Source organism: Triticum urartu, chromosome 4A (assembly GCF_056163025.1).
Source record: "Triticum urartu cultivar PI428250 chromosome 4A, HENAU_Tu73, whole genome shotgun sequence".
NCBI lineage: Eukaryota > Viridiplantae > Streptophyta > Magnoliopsida > Poales > Poaceae > Triticum > Triticum urartu.
Genome location: NC_141876.1, coordinates 500,140,277 through 500,154,233, shown reverse-complemented (window position 1 = coordinate 500,154,233; position 13,957 = coordinate 500,140,277). Strand labels below are relative to the sequence as shown.

Sequence of the window (13,957 nt, the reverse complement as noted above, 5' to 3'; positions counted from 1 at the left end):
TCATGACTTATACATGTTCCTATGACTATGAGATTATGCAACTCCCGTTTACCGGAGGAACACTTTGTGTGCTACCAAACGTCACAACGTAACTGGGTGATTATAAAGGAGCTCTACAGGTGTCTCCAAAGGTACATGTTGGGTTGGCGTATTTCGAGATTAGGATTTGTCACTCCGATTGTCGGAGAGGTATCTCTGGGCCCTCTCGGTAATGCACATCACATAAGCCTTGCAAGCATTGCAACTAATGAGTTAGTTGCGAGATGATGTATTACGGAACGAGTAAAGAGACTTGCCGGTAATGAGATTGAACTAGGTATTGAGATACCGACGATCGAATCTCGGGCAAGTAACATACCGATGACAAAGGGAACAACGTATGTTGTTATGCGGTCTGACCGATAAAGATCTTCATAGAATATGTAGGAGACAATATGAGCATCCAGGTTCCGCTATTGGTTATTGACTGGAGACGTGTCTCGGTCATGTCTACATTGTTCTCGAACCCGTAGGGTCCGCACGCTTAACGTTTCGATGACAGTTATATTATGAGTTTATGAGTTTTGATGTACCGAAGGAGTTCGGAGTCCTGGATGAGATTGAGGACATGACGAGGAGTCTCAAAATGGTCAAGACGTAAAGATCGATATATTGGACGACTATATTCGGACAACGGAAAGGTTCCGAATGGTTCGGGTATTTTTCGGAGTACCAGGGAGTTACGGGAATATGGGAGAAGAAGTATATGGGCCTTATTGGGCTTTAGGGGAGAGGGAGAGGCAGGCCGCCCCCCCCCCCAAGGCCTAGTCCGAATTGGACTAGGGGAAGGGGCTGCGCCCCCTCCTTCCTTCTCTTCCCTCTTCCCCTTCCTTGTCTCCTACTCCTACTACATGGAAGGACTCCTAGTTGGACTAGGAAAGGGGGAATCCTACTCCCGGTGGGAGTAGGACTCCCCTAGGGCGCGCCATAGAGAGGGTCCGGCCCTCCCCTCCTCCACTCCTTTATATACGGGGGCAGGGGGCACCCCATAGACACACAAGTTGATCCACGTGATCATAATCTTAGCCGTGTGCGGTGCCCCCTTCCACCATAATCCTCGATAATATTGTAGCGATGCTTAGGCGAAGCCCTGCGACGGTAGTACATCAAGATCGTCACCACGCCGTCATGCTGACGGAACTCTTCCCCGACACTTTGCTGGATCGAAGTCCGGGGATCGTCATCGAGCTGAACGTGTGCTAAAACTCGGAGGTGCCGTAGTTTCGGTGCTTGATCGGTCGGGCCGTGAAGACGTACGACTACATCAACCGCGTTGTGCTAACGCTTCCGCTATCGGTCTACAAGGGTACGTAGATCACACTCTCCCCTCTCGTTGCTATGCATCACCATGATCTTGCGTGTGCGTAGGGATTTTTTTTGAAATTACTACGTTCCCCAACAGTAGCCGCCGTGTGCATGTTCATGTGTGCACTGCCATGGTGAAGCCGGATGGGCTATGTCCAGTGCCCAGCAAGCCGGCCTTGTTTTAATTACTAGTTAGATTAGCTACTAACCTATGGCAGGTGGACACCTCTCCTCTAAATATCCACTTAAAAAGAAATGCTAAAATATGTGTGAATGACGCCTAGGGCCCACTGGTCCTATTGACCAGTCAAACTGTTGACTGGGATAACCTAGTTGATGACATATGGGTCCCATGTAATTAACAGTCTAAATAGATCCCTAAGTACAACCACTGCCGCTGCTTACTGTACTTGTAGTTACAGTAGCTACTAGCTAGCTTTTGTATTTCTACAATGAGTAACCCCCTAGACAGCCCATAAACTACGGTTAAATAGTTGTTAACATGAGTGAAAATAATATGAGTAGAATGCATACATGACAAACTCCATTTTATCCCACTGGACCAAATACTTTTGATGCATGGATTAATTCCTATGAAAATCACAAAGTTCGATGTCCTGTTAACAGAAAAATCGAAAAACAATTTTATTTTCATAGCTACTTTAGTGCTCTTGATAATCAAGAAAATGAACTCTAATATGGATGTAATTGGTACTAACATGTAGATCACAGAGAAGTACTCAAAATTGATATAAGATACTAACTCATAGGATGTACAGAACAATAGTTGTAGTCTTTTGAAACCAAGGCCGCATGGCAAGTCTCGGTCCAATCCAGAAATGTTTAACCCCCACACACGAAAAGAGGTAGAAAGGACCACCGGAGGAGATAGGAGCGCCGGAATGCAAAACGGACAACAGGGAAAATGCTCGGATGCATGAGACGAACACGTATGCAAATGCAATGCACATGATGACATGATATGAGATGCATGACAACGGCAACAACACACGGAGACAAAAACCCGAACCCGAGGAAATAAAATAACTTAGCGCCGGAAACGGCAAGAGTTGGAGTACATATAAGGTAAATTACATCCGGGGTGTTACATCTACCTTGTAGTATTATTGTCTTATCTATCAAGAATGTTGTGAGGATTGCTCCACCTCTTAAGAATTCTTGGTATAGTAATACTTCTCACCATCACCATTCTTTTCTTGGTCCCCGTGTTGGTTCTAACCGGGATACCAACAGGTGAACGGTGCTATTTGGATTCTGCCCTTCTAGCAACCCTTTTGCTTTGAAGTTAATGATCGATAGTTCATTCTTAGCCTATCGGTTATTGGATCACCATTCTAACAATTGATCAGGCTACTTATGCCCATATTTCGGGCACACCTGTCAACCGATGTTTAAGCGAGTATGATTTCCTGAGCTTACCTCATTATATCATTTGATCTGACAAATGTTATCTCCTTGTTCACATAATTGTGGAAATCCATCCTTTGGAAATCTCGATGAATTGTCGCTGAGTCAATCAGCCACCTCCTCACCTCTCCTTGAATTAATGATGAGCTCTTGTCTCGGAACTCGCTTCCATAGTTCAATTCCCGAGAATCTTACAATGTCATCTCGACAATGTGTGTTGCACCTTTCTTCTTAGGCATCCCGAGTCTGAGTTATCCTAACACCAATCAGATCTGAATCTCGGTCAGATATGATGGTTGGAACATATTTCCAAGAGTTATAACAATGGTCTTTATGTGACCCGGTAAGGTGCTGTCGTGCCTAGCACACCTGGTCGGAGACCCTATTGTTATAGATTCCTTTTCAACAAGGTTATCCATTCTTCCGTGAGGAAACTGTAAGACTTATTCTATAAGTTGTTTTCGATGGATCCTTGTATCCAAAGCCCGACCTTTGCTTGAAGACGATGTCAATACTGTCTCGAAGCATGTTTGTGGTACTCCGGTTTTCAACAAGAACATTTGAATCCCAATGCTAAATGTTTCTTGCTCAATTATCCGAACACCGTTGTATGGGTAATGTCATGAAATTTTTCTCCCCTTACCTAAAGGGTTTTCTACATTATATCCTGTCATGGATATCATGCTCTGATTATCATTGGGAAGGATATACCCCCGAAATATCTGATAATCATATTTTCCTTTCCATTATTTGGTTTAACCTTTCTGGTGATCATTATGGTCTAAGCAGTATTAATTCCCTGCTTATGTAAACCTCTCGGTGTACAAGTTTGTCAGTAAGACCCTGTTACTATTGTTGATGACATTCTGGTAACCACCGATGGACGAGAAATTTGCCTATTGGTCCACCTCGTTTCAACGAGCAGGAGAATGGTTATCTTCGTCCCTCGCCCTTGGTACCGATGTTGTTGCCGACATAACTGACAGGCAATTCTCTGACATGCCTTGCTATCATGACCATGCAAGAGGTCAGCGCCCTTCCTACTCTCAACCCACATGGTGAGCCCATAACCCACAGTTTCACAGGATCGAAACCAGACTCTTCTGTACACCCCTGTTTCTAAGGTTATTCCTCACGCTTGGATTCATATGAGATTCACGAGCCACCTCCCTAGGGATCTATCCTGGTGCCAGACACAATACTTATTCCCGTTGCTCGAAACCCCTCTCACACTCTGTTTCAGGCATCAAACGTTTGCCTACCCGCTTGAAAATTTTCATGCCTACTTTTATTTCTCTCCATGTATTCCCTGAGTTCCAACTCGAAAGATACTTATATGTTCATTCTTGGGTTAACCCCTAGATGAGTACCCTTATAGCATTCTATTGTTGCCGACTTGCCTCCTATTAGTAAGTATGATGGAGTTCCCAAAGAAAGGATGACGACTTCATTATGACAAAACCGAAACAAAGAAATGAAGACATCAACGATGATCAACTTCTTCGAGAAGAGCAACCAGGAATGAGAAGACCCGTTAGAATTTCGTAACCAGAACTTTCCCCCTTACTCCACCTCTTAAAATCTCGGGACGAGATTTCTTGTAGTAGAGGAGATTTGTAACACCCCGAGAATCCTGCTACAGTAATCCCCCTAATGGTGGCCATGTCATCATGATTACTATGCAATTGGCCACTTAATAAAAATCAAACTCAAATTCAAATTCAGAATGCAAGTCACATTTTATTTCTTCAAACTAACAAAAAAAATGTTTGTATGGTGACAAATAATCACTATATAATTTTCATGTAGAAACCAACACTATTTGAGTTGTTAAAATGCCCCTAACCTATTTAAAACAGAGCCAACATAATTAAAATTGAGCCGCTTCAAATTACTCAAATATTTATACATTTCAAAATAAATTGCATCTTGATGGGCTAGCTCAAAACACTGCCTACTATTTGTGTGCCAGGTTTCATCTTTAACAAAAATCGTTTGCTCACTCAAATAAATGCAAAACAGTAGCTATTTAGTTTATGGAAAAAAATATACGGGCCTACTATGCTACTGGGCCATAAGTGGCTACAGAGTACAGAGCATGTAGCCCAGCCCACCCTGGACTTTCCCCTAGGTCAGGGAGGCAGAGGCCATGGCGTGGCGGCCATCCCACGGCGCCATGGCCGGATGGCCACCACGTCGACTCCCCTCGGCCTATAAGAGCGTCCCCTGGAAACCCTAGCTAGCTCTCGACCGATCCCCTCACTTTCCCAATCGAATCGCCTCCTCCTTGGCTCGGAATCGAGCCCGGAACCTCGCGTGGTGACTGTACACCTCGTCGCCGTTGCCGCGGACAACGTGCTCTCTGGCGCCCGTGGATCCGTCCAGGAGGACCGCCACCCTCGACTTCGTCTTCCCCGAGCAACAAGTGGAGCTGGGACGTCTCGTACATTCGCCATCGACACCGTCATCTCCGCGTACATCTTCGCCGTCCGCCGTCGTTTGCCGCTACTCCGGTTCGTCCCCGACCACCCCGACCACGTCTCTGAGTTCACTGTGAGCTCCTCTGCCCGCTTCCCCTGCTCGCCCCCTCGATCCGTCGCCGTTTAGCCTCCCCTCACTTCGGCGGCCATGGACGGGAGCTCGAGCTCTTGTGTGTGTGCGCGTACTGCTACCGCGTAGCTGCTGTTGGTGCTTCTCCTATGCCGCTGCCTCCTACTGCTCTACTGTGCCGCCGCCGTTGGCTGATGCCGCTGCCACTGCCGCTTCTTGCCGCTGGCGCTGTTGATGCCGCACTGCTTGCCGCGGCCGCGGTCGCTCTTGCTGCTGTTGCCTGCTGCTCGCCGTAGGCCGCGACTGCACCCCATGCGCTCAACTGCACACCCGCGCGTGCCAGCCTGCTCGTGCCCATGGTCGCTCCCGTGCGGGCTCATGGTTGTGGCTGGCCGTAGCCGCCGTGTGCCTGTTCATGCGTGCACTGCCACGGTGAAGCCGGATGGGCTATGTCCAGTGCCCAGCAAGCCGGCCTTGTTTTAATTACTAGTTAGATTAGCTACTAACCTATGGCAGGTGGACACCTCTCCTCTATATATCCACTTAAAAAGAAATGCTAAAATATGTGTGAAGACGCCTAGGGCCCACTGGTCCCACTGACCAGTCAAACTGCTGACTGGGATAACCCAGTTGATGACATACGGGTCCCATGTAATTAACAGTCTAAATAGATCCCTAAGTACAACTACTGCCGCTGCTTACTGTAGTTACTGTAGCTACTAGCTAGCTTTTGTATCCTATTCTATATATCTAAGAGATTCATCCCCACTAACCTATTTATCTAAACATGCAGCCTATCCACGTCATCCAATAGGTCCTACATGTACAAATGTTTTCCTCCTCTCTGTAACCTTCCATTAGTAATTTCAACCATGCTGCATGGCACGAACTGTAAGTCGAAGACGAACATAGGGCCTTTCCACATTCCATCGTCCATCCACTATCCATAGGCCCCTTCGTCTCTCACCTGGGCCCTGTGCTCCATATAACTGACGTGATCTCGACCGTCTCTCTCAAGTATCCCATCGAGCCCTCTCTTCATTGAGAAAAATGAAAACCAATCCTTTCCATGAGGTTGTGGCGGCGATCTCTGCAGGAGGGCGCTCCCCTCACTTTGAATATCCTACAACCTGCATCCGGTGACTCTTCTGCTCGGGCAGGAACGCAAGTCCGCCTCGCCTCTGACTCCTAGCTCCAGCACGACCACTGATCCGCCTCACCTCCGACGACTGTCAGGCTTCGGCACGAGCACGACTGCCTGTCGGCCTCGCCTCCAGGGGCTCCCCTGGATTCTCTTGGCCTGCGGTCCCATTGCCGATGGGCTCCTCCGGCTCGATCATCGTCGCCTATGGCGTTGACTTGAATTTCGTCCTCCCCTCTACTGTCTCCGTTCCGGCGCACCTGGGAAGGTTAGTTCCTCCAAGATTCCCAAGCTGGACCTCTTTTTGGTAGGGAAGAGAACGACTTGCCTGTGAATACTCACAAAATTTTCGGCAGGGAAGAGAACGACCTGTCTGGGAACTTTCCCAAATTTTAATCCGCAAACTTGCAGTTCAGCGTTCAAGCTAATGTGGATGAAGGTGGAGGATATGGTGTTGTTTTTGCCTCAATTGGCGTTGACACAGTACGCCCCAGCCCTCAGTGGCTGCTGCTGTTGCGTGTGAAGAGGCAGGCTCACCCTTAAGAAGACACCTCTATGGACTGACACTCTCAAGTGCCCACACTACTTTACTGAATCACAGTTGATGTAAGCATGTACACTACTTACTGGCTTTACTTGAAATCACTCGCATCAATCTGGGTGCAGGGCAGATGTCTTTTTTATATGTGAGTTTTCTTTACTCCAATTATTTCATATGTGTACCCCACGTAATTATGCAAATCAGGCAAGGCCATCGACGATTGATGCTTATACTACCGACCTCCATGCTTTGAGTTTTGATAAGTTAGCAATGGCCTATTATGTTGTATACAAATTTTTCCTGAACGCCATTTATTAAAGTCTGCTTGAGTTCCTATCAAGTACTGAAGAAATGTCTCAACTCTCTGACATAATTTCAGAACACGACGATTTTACTCCCTTCTGTTCCTAGAATATTAAGTTAGCTATTGCTACTTACTACATTTCAGATCTGAAATATGCTTTACATATATGACTGCAAGTAGTCTCTTTGTCCAGGATTCTCATATGATGTACACTCTTTGACTTCCAAGCAAGTTTTTGCACCTGATCAAAGCATTAACAATGAAGTCATAAGCACGTGATACCTCTACTAAAAGTTGTTCGCTAAGTGAAATTGCAAAGTTGAGAATACTATGAAAGAACCCCAACCATATGCTCACCCGGTTGTAATAGATTGCATAATAAATAGAATGATGCATCTCTAGACATTTTGCAGAAGAGGCACAATCCACAAATACAATGCATAGTTCTCCTACATGTTACTATTTTTACAATTGAACCATGAGTTATTCATAGAAACATAATAAACTTTATGTAGTTAAAATATTCACATGTTACGGTTGAACTACCACATTATGATTCTAACTATTATTATTCACTGCATAAACATTGATCCTGTACATTACCACTATGAATTCCCGCAGCAACGCGCGGGGTGTCATCTAGTATACTTAAGAACTTCACCCCCACTATAGTATTTATCTTAACATGCAAGCTATCCACATCAGCATGTTGCCATGTCAGCAATTCTCTCGTACCTCATGCGTGTTGGCCTCACTTTTTTCCATCGAACCGTTTCCTTTCATAGCGCCTCTTCTGCATGCATCCTTGCTTGCTTCTCTACGGGCTCTTCGTTCACATTCCACCGCCTGCGGCTGCATGGTTCACTCGCCAGCCACCACGTACGCGCGTAGCAGGAAAACAGAAGAACGCACATTGTATTCCATGCATTTCTTTCCATTGGATTTAAGCCATACAATTTTTCAACTGGGCTCGCCCAATAGTTGGTACGCAGCCAGGATTAATAGGACAAAGAATTGGTCATTATATATGCTAGGCCACAACGAACTAACACAGGCTACAACTCGCTTGGTCGTTCATGCTAACGCACGCTGCAACTTAATTGGTCATTATGCTAGCCCATGTAATGCATTAGGTCTCTCACGCTTCATCATCTTCCCCTCTGCGAGTTAATCGCGGCCGCTCTCTATTCCGCTCGCTGCCGCTACAACCGGCACTCTTTCGATTCATCGCCATGAAACGGCGGTAATATTAATCACCCCTCATTACCTTGCAAATCTGAGTGGCCGCACCTTCGTCTCTTTTAAAAGACGTGGTCAACCACGCACATGCTGCTTGCATCCTACTATCTAGACGCTCTCTATGTTCATCGGCTCCCATTTTCCTATCCCGGAGTTTATGCTTTTCTAATCAATAGGCATGATTCCCCTGTGAACTCATTCTCGCTACAATTTCTTCAGCAGGATAGAGAAAGTATTATCTATTTCATTCGCAAAACGAATTTCTTCTTTTATTCCTATTGTTTGCCCTAATGTTTTGTTTTCTGTCATTGCAAGATTTGATCCGAAATTTGAGAGTTGTGGAATGGCGAGCAACTGGCATTTGATAAGGTGAGAGATCATGTCAGTTATTGTGAAGAGGTTGTGCGTTCAAAAATTCCGTCGTGCGGCTATTGATTTGGAAATTCTGGTAATTGTGCTTGCTTCGTTGCTTGTGTCAATATAACAATGACCTGCACATCCGATTATCTTATTAACATGATTTGGGTGTGTGATCTCTTCATTGTTTGTTTCAGAGGATGTGGAGAGGAAGCAACAACGATGGCAAGAATAATTTCTAGGATTAATAGGATGATGGATCCCGTACAGTACTCATTTTTATGCTGCACACTTGATATTGCTATGGTAAATCACCATGACTCACTAATTCCTTTACACATTAGGCCATCGAGTATGATTCAGTATGATGTGAAGGCTTACATTTCACTCGGGAGAGGCTCTGAAGGAGATAATGGCAGGTCAGTTAATTTATTTCCTTTCATGAATCTATATAGTGATTTTACTAGAGATTTAGCGTTATTTTCTTTCAAGTTTTATGGTATCCACGTTGGACTGTAGGCTGAATTTCTTCTTCCAATATTCCAGTGTTAATGTGTCAAAGTGTTTCCTCTATCACTCGTGGCAGAATAGTTGGCATCCACATTTGAATACCATATCTACTGATATTTCTTTACAATTTCTTTTTTCCATTAGGCAAAATTAGCATACGTACGTATGGACTTGGTTATCTTACTATAATTTTCTGCACCTTTTTGTAGGGATCCATGAGGGGAGATCAATGCCATGTTTGAGCTGCCTAATATGTGCAACAGATGCAAAACATGTCTTGATTTGCCACCATGTTGCAATTACAAGAGTAGTAACTGATTTAGTACTATGTTAATGCCACAATTCCACGTTTTGAACAGGACAAGGTGACACTGAACAGTACACACTCAAATGTAGATTAACTTCGGCCATCTCATGCAGTCATGCTTTGTACACACACACACGTAGTCTAATGAATAAGTACCAGGGCCTTGGAAAAAATAATTTACGTTATACGCTAAGGTTCTGGAGTGAACATTTCAAATGCCATGTACAGTTCAGAATAGCTAACGCTAGCGAGCTGCAATAAGGTTATGTCACTTATCACCAAGGGGGCGATTAAATCCTAATCGTCAGGATCTATACCAGCACTTATTCATTGTCTTGCCTTGATCTATTTTATTTTGTACATCCTTCGGGTAATACAAGCTATCTGTTCCACAATGTGTTTATACTTTGTGAACATGATATCAAGTGATATGATTATGTAAATTAGCAATTATTATTTTATATAAAACATCTAACATCACTATTATTCAACCGTATAGTTTTACACTTATTTTCTTAACAATACATGCTACCAAATTCTCACAGCAACGCGCGGGGCATCATCTAGTTTCTACAATGAGTAACCCCCTAGACAGCCCATAAACTGCGGTTAAATAGTTGTTACCATGAGTGAAAATAATATGAATAGAATGCATACATGACAAACTCCATTTTATCCCACTGGACCAAATACTTTTGATGCATGGATTAATTCCTACGAAAATCACAAAGTTCGATGTCCTGTTAACAGAAAAATCGAAAAACAATTTTATTTTCATAGCTACTTTAGTGCTCTTGATAATCAAGCAAATGAACTCTAATATGGATGTAATTGGTACTAACATGTAGATCACAGAGAAGTACTCAAAATTGATATAAGGTACTAACTCATAGGATGTACAGAACAATAGTTGTAGTCTTTTGAAAACAGCCAAGTGATGTTTAAAAAAACTGTCGAATTCTTAGACTTAGCAAAATTTCAGGGATTTCCAGAATATTGTTTAAATCTTTGAAAAATCGTAGAAAATAATTCGTAGTTCGGATGAAAAAAACTTTGTACATGAAAGTTGTTTAGAACGACGAGACGAATCCGAATACGCAGCCCGTTCGTCCGCCACACATCCCTAGCATAGCGAATACACAACTTTCTCCCTTCGATTCATCTGTCCGAAAACACAAAACACCGGGAATATTTTCCCGGATATTTCCCCCTTCACCGGTATCACCTCATACCGTGTTAGGGCACCCCTAGCACCGCTACTTGACATGTCATGCATCGTTATGCATCTGTTTGCATTATATTCATTGTTTCTTCCCCCTTTTCTCTCTGGTAGACTACGAGACTGACGCCACTGCTGGTGCCCCGATCGACTACGCTGTTGACGACCCCACTTTCTTGCCAGAGCAACCAGGCAAGCCCTCCCCTTGATCACCAGATATCGCCTACTCTTCTCTCTACTTCTTGCATTAGATTAGTGTAGCATGTTACTGCTTTCAGTTAATCCTATACTGCTGCATAGCCTGTCCTTGCTACTACTGTTGTGTCCTTTACCTGCTATCCTATTGCTTAGTATAGGATGCTAGTGTTCCATTAGTGGCCCTACACTCTTGTCCGTCTGCCATGCTATACTACTGGGCCGTGATCACTTTGGGAGGTGATCACGGGCATATACTATATACTTTACACTGTTACATTACCGGTGATACTGTTCGGAGATGGGGGCTGAAGGGGCAGGTGGCTCCATCCAGGTAGTGGTGGGCCTGAGTTCCCGACGGCCCCCGACTGTTACTTTGAGGCGGAGCGACAGGGCAGGTTGAGACCACCTAGGAGAGAGGTGGGCCTGGCCCTGGTCGGCGTTCGCGGATACTTAACACATTTAACGAGATCTTAGTATTTGATCTGAGTCTGACTACTGGCCTATACGCACTAACCATCTACGCGGGGGGATAGTTATGGGCACTCGACGTCGTGGTATCAGCCGAAGCCTTCGTGACGTCAGCGACTGAGCGGCGCGCGCCGGGTTGGATTGGAACGCCTACTCTTATATAAGGGAGGCTAGGTCTGCTCACCGGCCGCGTACGCAACGTGCAGGTGTGCAATGGGCGATGGGCCCAGACCCCTGCGCCATAGGATTTAGACCGGCGCGCTGACCTCTCTGTTGTGCCTAGGTAGGGCTGCGACGTGTTGGTCTTCCAAGGCCGGGCATGACCCAGGAAAGTGTGCCCGGCCAAATGGGATCGAGCGTGTTGGGAAATGTGGTGCACCCCTGCAGGGAAGTTGATCTATTGAATAGTCGTGTCCCTCGATAAAAGGATGACCCGGAGTTGTACCCTGACCTTATGACAACTAGAACCAGATACTTAATAAAACACAGCCTTCCAAGTGCCAGATACAACCGGTGATCGTTCTCTCACAGGGCGACGAGGGGAGGATCGCCGGGTAGGATTATGCTATGCGATGATACTTGGTGAACTTACCATCTACTCTCTTCTCCTGCTGCAAGATGGAGGTTACCAGAAGCGTAGTCTTTGATATGACTAGCTATCCCCCTCTTATTTCGGCATTCTGCAGTTCAGTCCACATATGATATCCTTATTCCATTTGATACCAATGCATACATATGTAGTGAAGCTCCTTGCTTGTGAGTACTTTGGATGAGTACTCACGGTTGCTTTGCTCCCTCTTTTCCCCTTTTTGTACCTGATTGTTGCGACCAGACATTGGAGCCCAGGAGCCAGGCGCCACCGTCGACGACTACTACTACTCGGGAGGTGCCTACTACTACGTGCAGCCCGCTGACGACGACCAGGAGTAGTTTAGGAGGATCCCAGGCAGGAGGCCTGCGCCTCTTTCGATCTGTATCCCAGTTTGTGCTAGCCTTCTTAAGGCGAACTTGTTTAACTTATGTTTGTACTCAGATATTGTTGCTTCCGCTGACTCGTCTATGATCGAGCTCTTGTATTCACGCCCTCGAGGCCCCTGACTTGTAATATGATGCTTGTATGACTTATTTTATTTGTAGAGTTGTGTTGTGATATCTTCCCGTGAGTCCCTGATCTTGATCGTACATGTTTGCGTGTATGATTAGTGTACGATTGAATCGGGGGCGTCACAGGTATGGTGGCTATTTTGAGGAAGGTATATGGTAGGTGTACGATACCGGTGAAAGGTGTGCGGTATTAGAGAGGCTAGCAAAGGTGGAAGGGTGAGAGTGCGTATAATCCATGGACTCGACATTAGTCATAAAGAACTCATATACTTATTGAAAAAATCTAGAAGTTATCAAAGCAAAGTATTACGCACATGCTCCTAGGGGGATAGATTGGTAGGAAAAGACCATCGCTCGTCCCCGACTGCCACTCATAAGGAAGACAATCAATAAATAAATCATGCTCCGACTTCATCACATAACGGTTCATCATACGTGCATGCTACGGGAATCACAAACCTTAACACAAGTATTCTTTAAATTCACAACTACTCAACTAGCATGACTTTAATATTATCACCTTCATATCTCAAAGCAATTATCATGTTTCAATCTTTTCTTAATATTCAACACACTCAAAAGAAAGTTTCACAAATCTTGAATACCAAGCATATTATTATTAAGCAAATTACCATGCTATTAAGAGACTCTCAAAATAATTTAAGTGAAGCATGTGAGATCAATAGTTTCTTTAAAACGAATCCACCACCGTGCTCTAAAAGATCTAAGTGAAGCACATAGAGCAAAATTATAATGCTCAAAAGATATAAGTGAAGCACATAGAGCAAAACTACTTAGCTCAAAAGATATAAGTGAAGCACATAGAGTATTCTATCAAATTTTAATTCATGTATGGCTCTCTCAAAAGGTGTGTACAGCAAGGATGATTGTGGCATACTAAGACACAAAGACACAAATAATACAAGACGCTCCAAGCAAAACACATATCATGTTGGTGAATAAAAATATAGTTCCAAGTAAATTACCGATGGAAGTGGACGAAAGAGGGGATGCCTTCCGGGGCATCCCCAAGCTTTGACTTCTTGGTGTCCTTGGATTATCTTGGGGGTGCCATGGGCATCCCCAAGCTTAGGCTCTTGCCACTCCTTGTTCCATAATCCATCAAAAGAATTCACCCAAAACTTGAAAACTTCACAACACAAAACTCAAAATAGAAAACTCGTGAGCTCCGTTAGCGAAAGAAAACAAAAGACCACTTCAAGGTACTGTAATGAACTCATTCTTTA

At 44.7% G+C, this 13,957-nt stretch overlaps 1 long non-coding RNA gene across 2 annotated transcripts; it reads left to right on the top strand.

Moving 5' to 3' along the window:
• Positions 1 to 4,813: 4,813 nt before the first annotated feature.
• LOC125552312 (uncharacterized) lies at positions 4,814 to 10,076 on the top strand. 2 transcript variants are annotated; one of them, XR_007303506.2, is made up of 5 exons: positions 4,814 to 5,285; positions 8,863 to 8,995; positions 9,102 to 9,168; positions 9,249 to 9,323; positions 9,624 to 10,076. It is a non-coding gene; the product is annotated as an uncharacterized LOC125552312 (long non-coding RNA). The 2 variants fall into 2 exon arrangements; XR_015601417.1 differs by having other exon boundaries at positions 9,102 to 9,323.
• Positions 10,077 to 13,957: the final 3,881 nt, after the last annotated feature.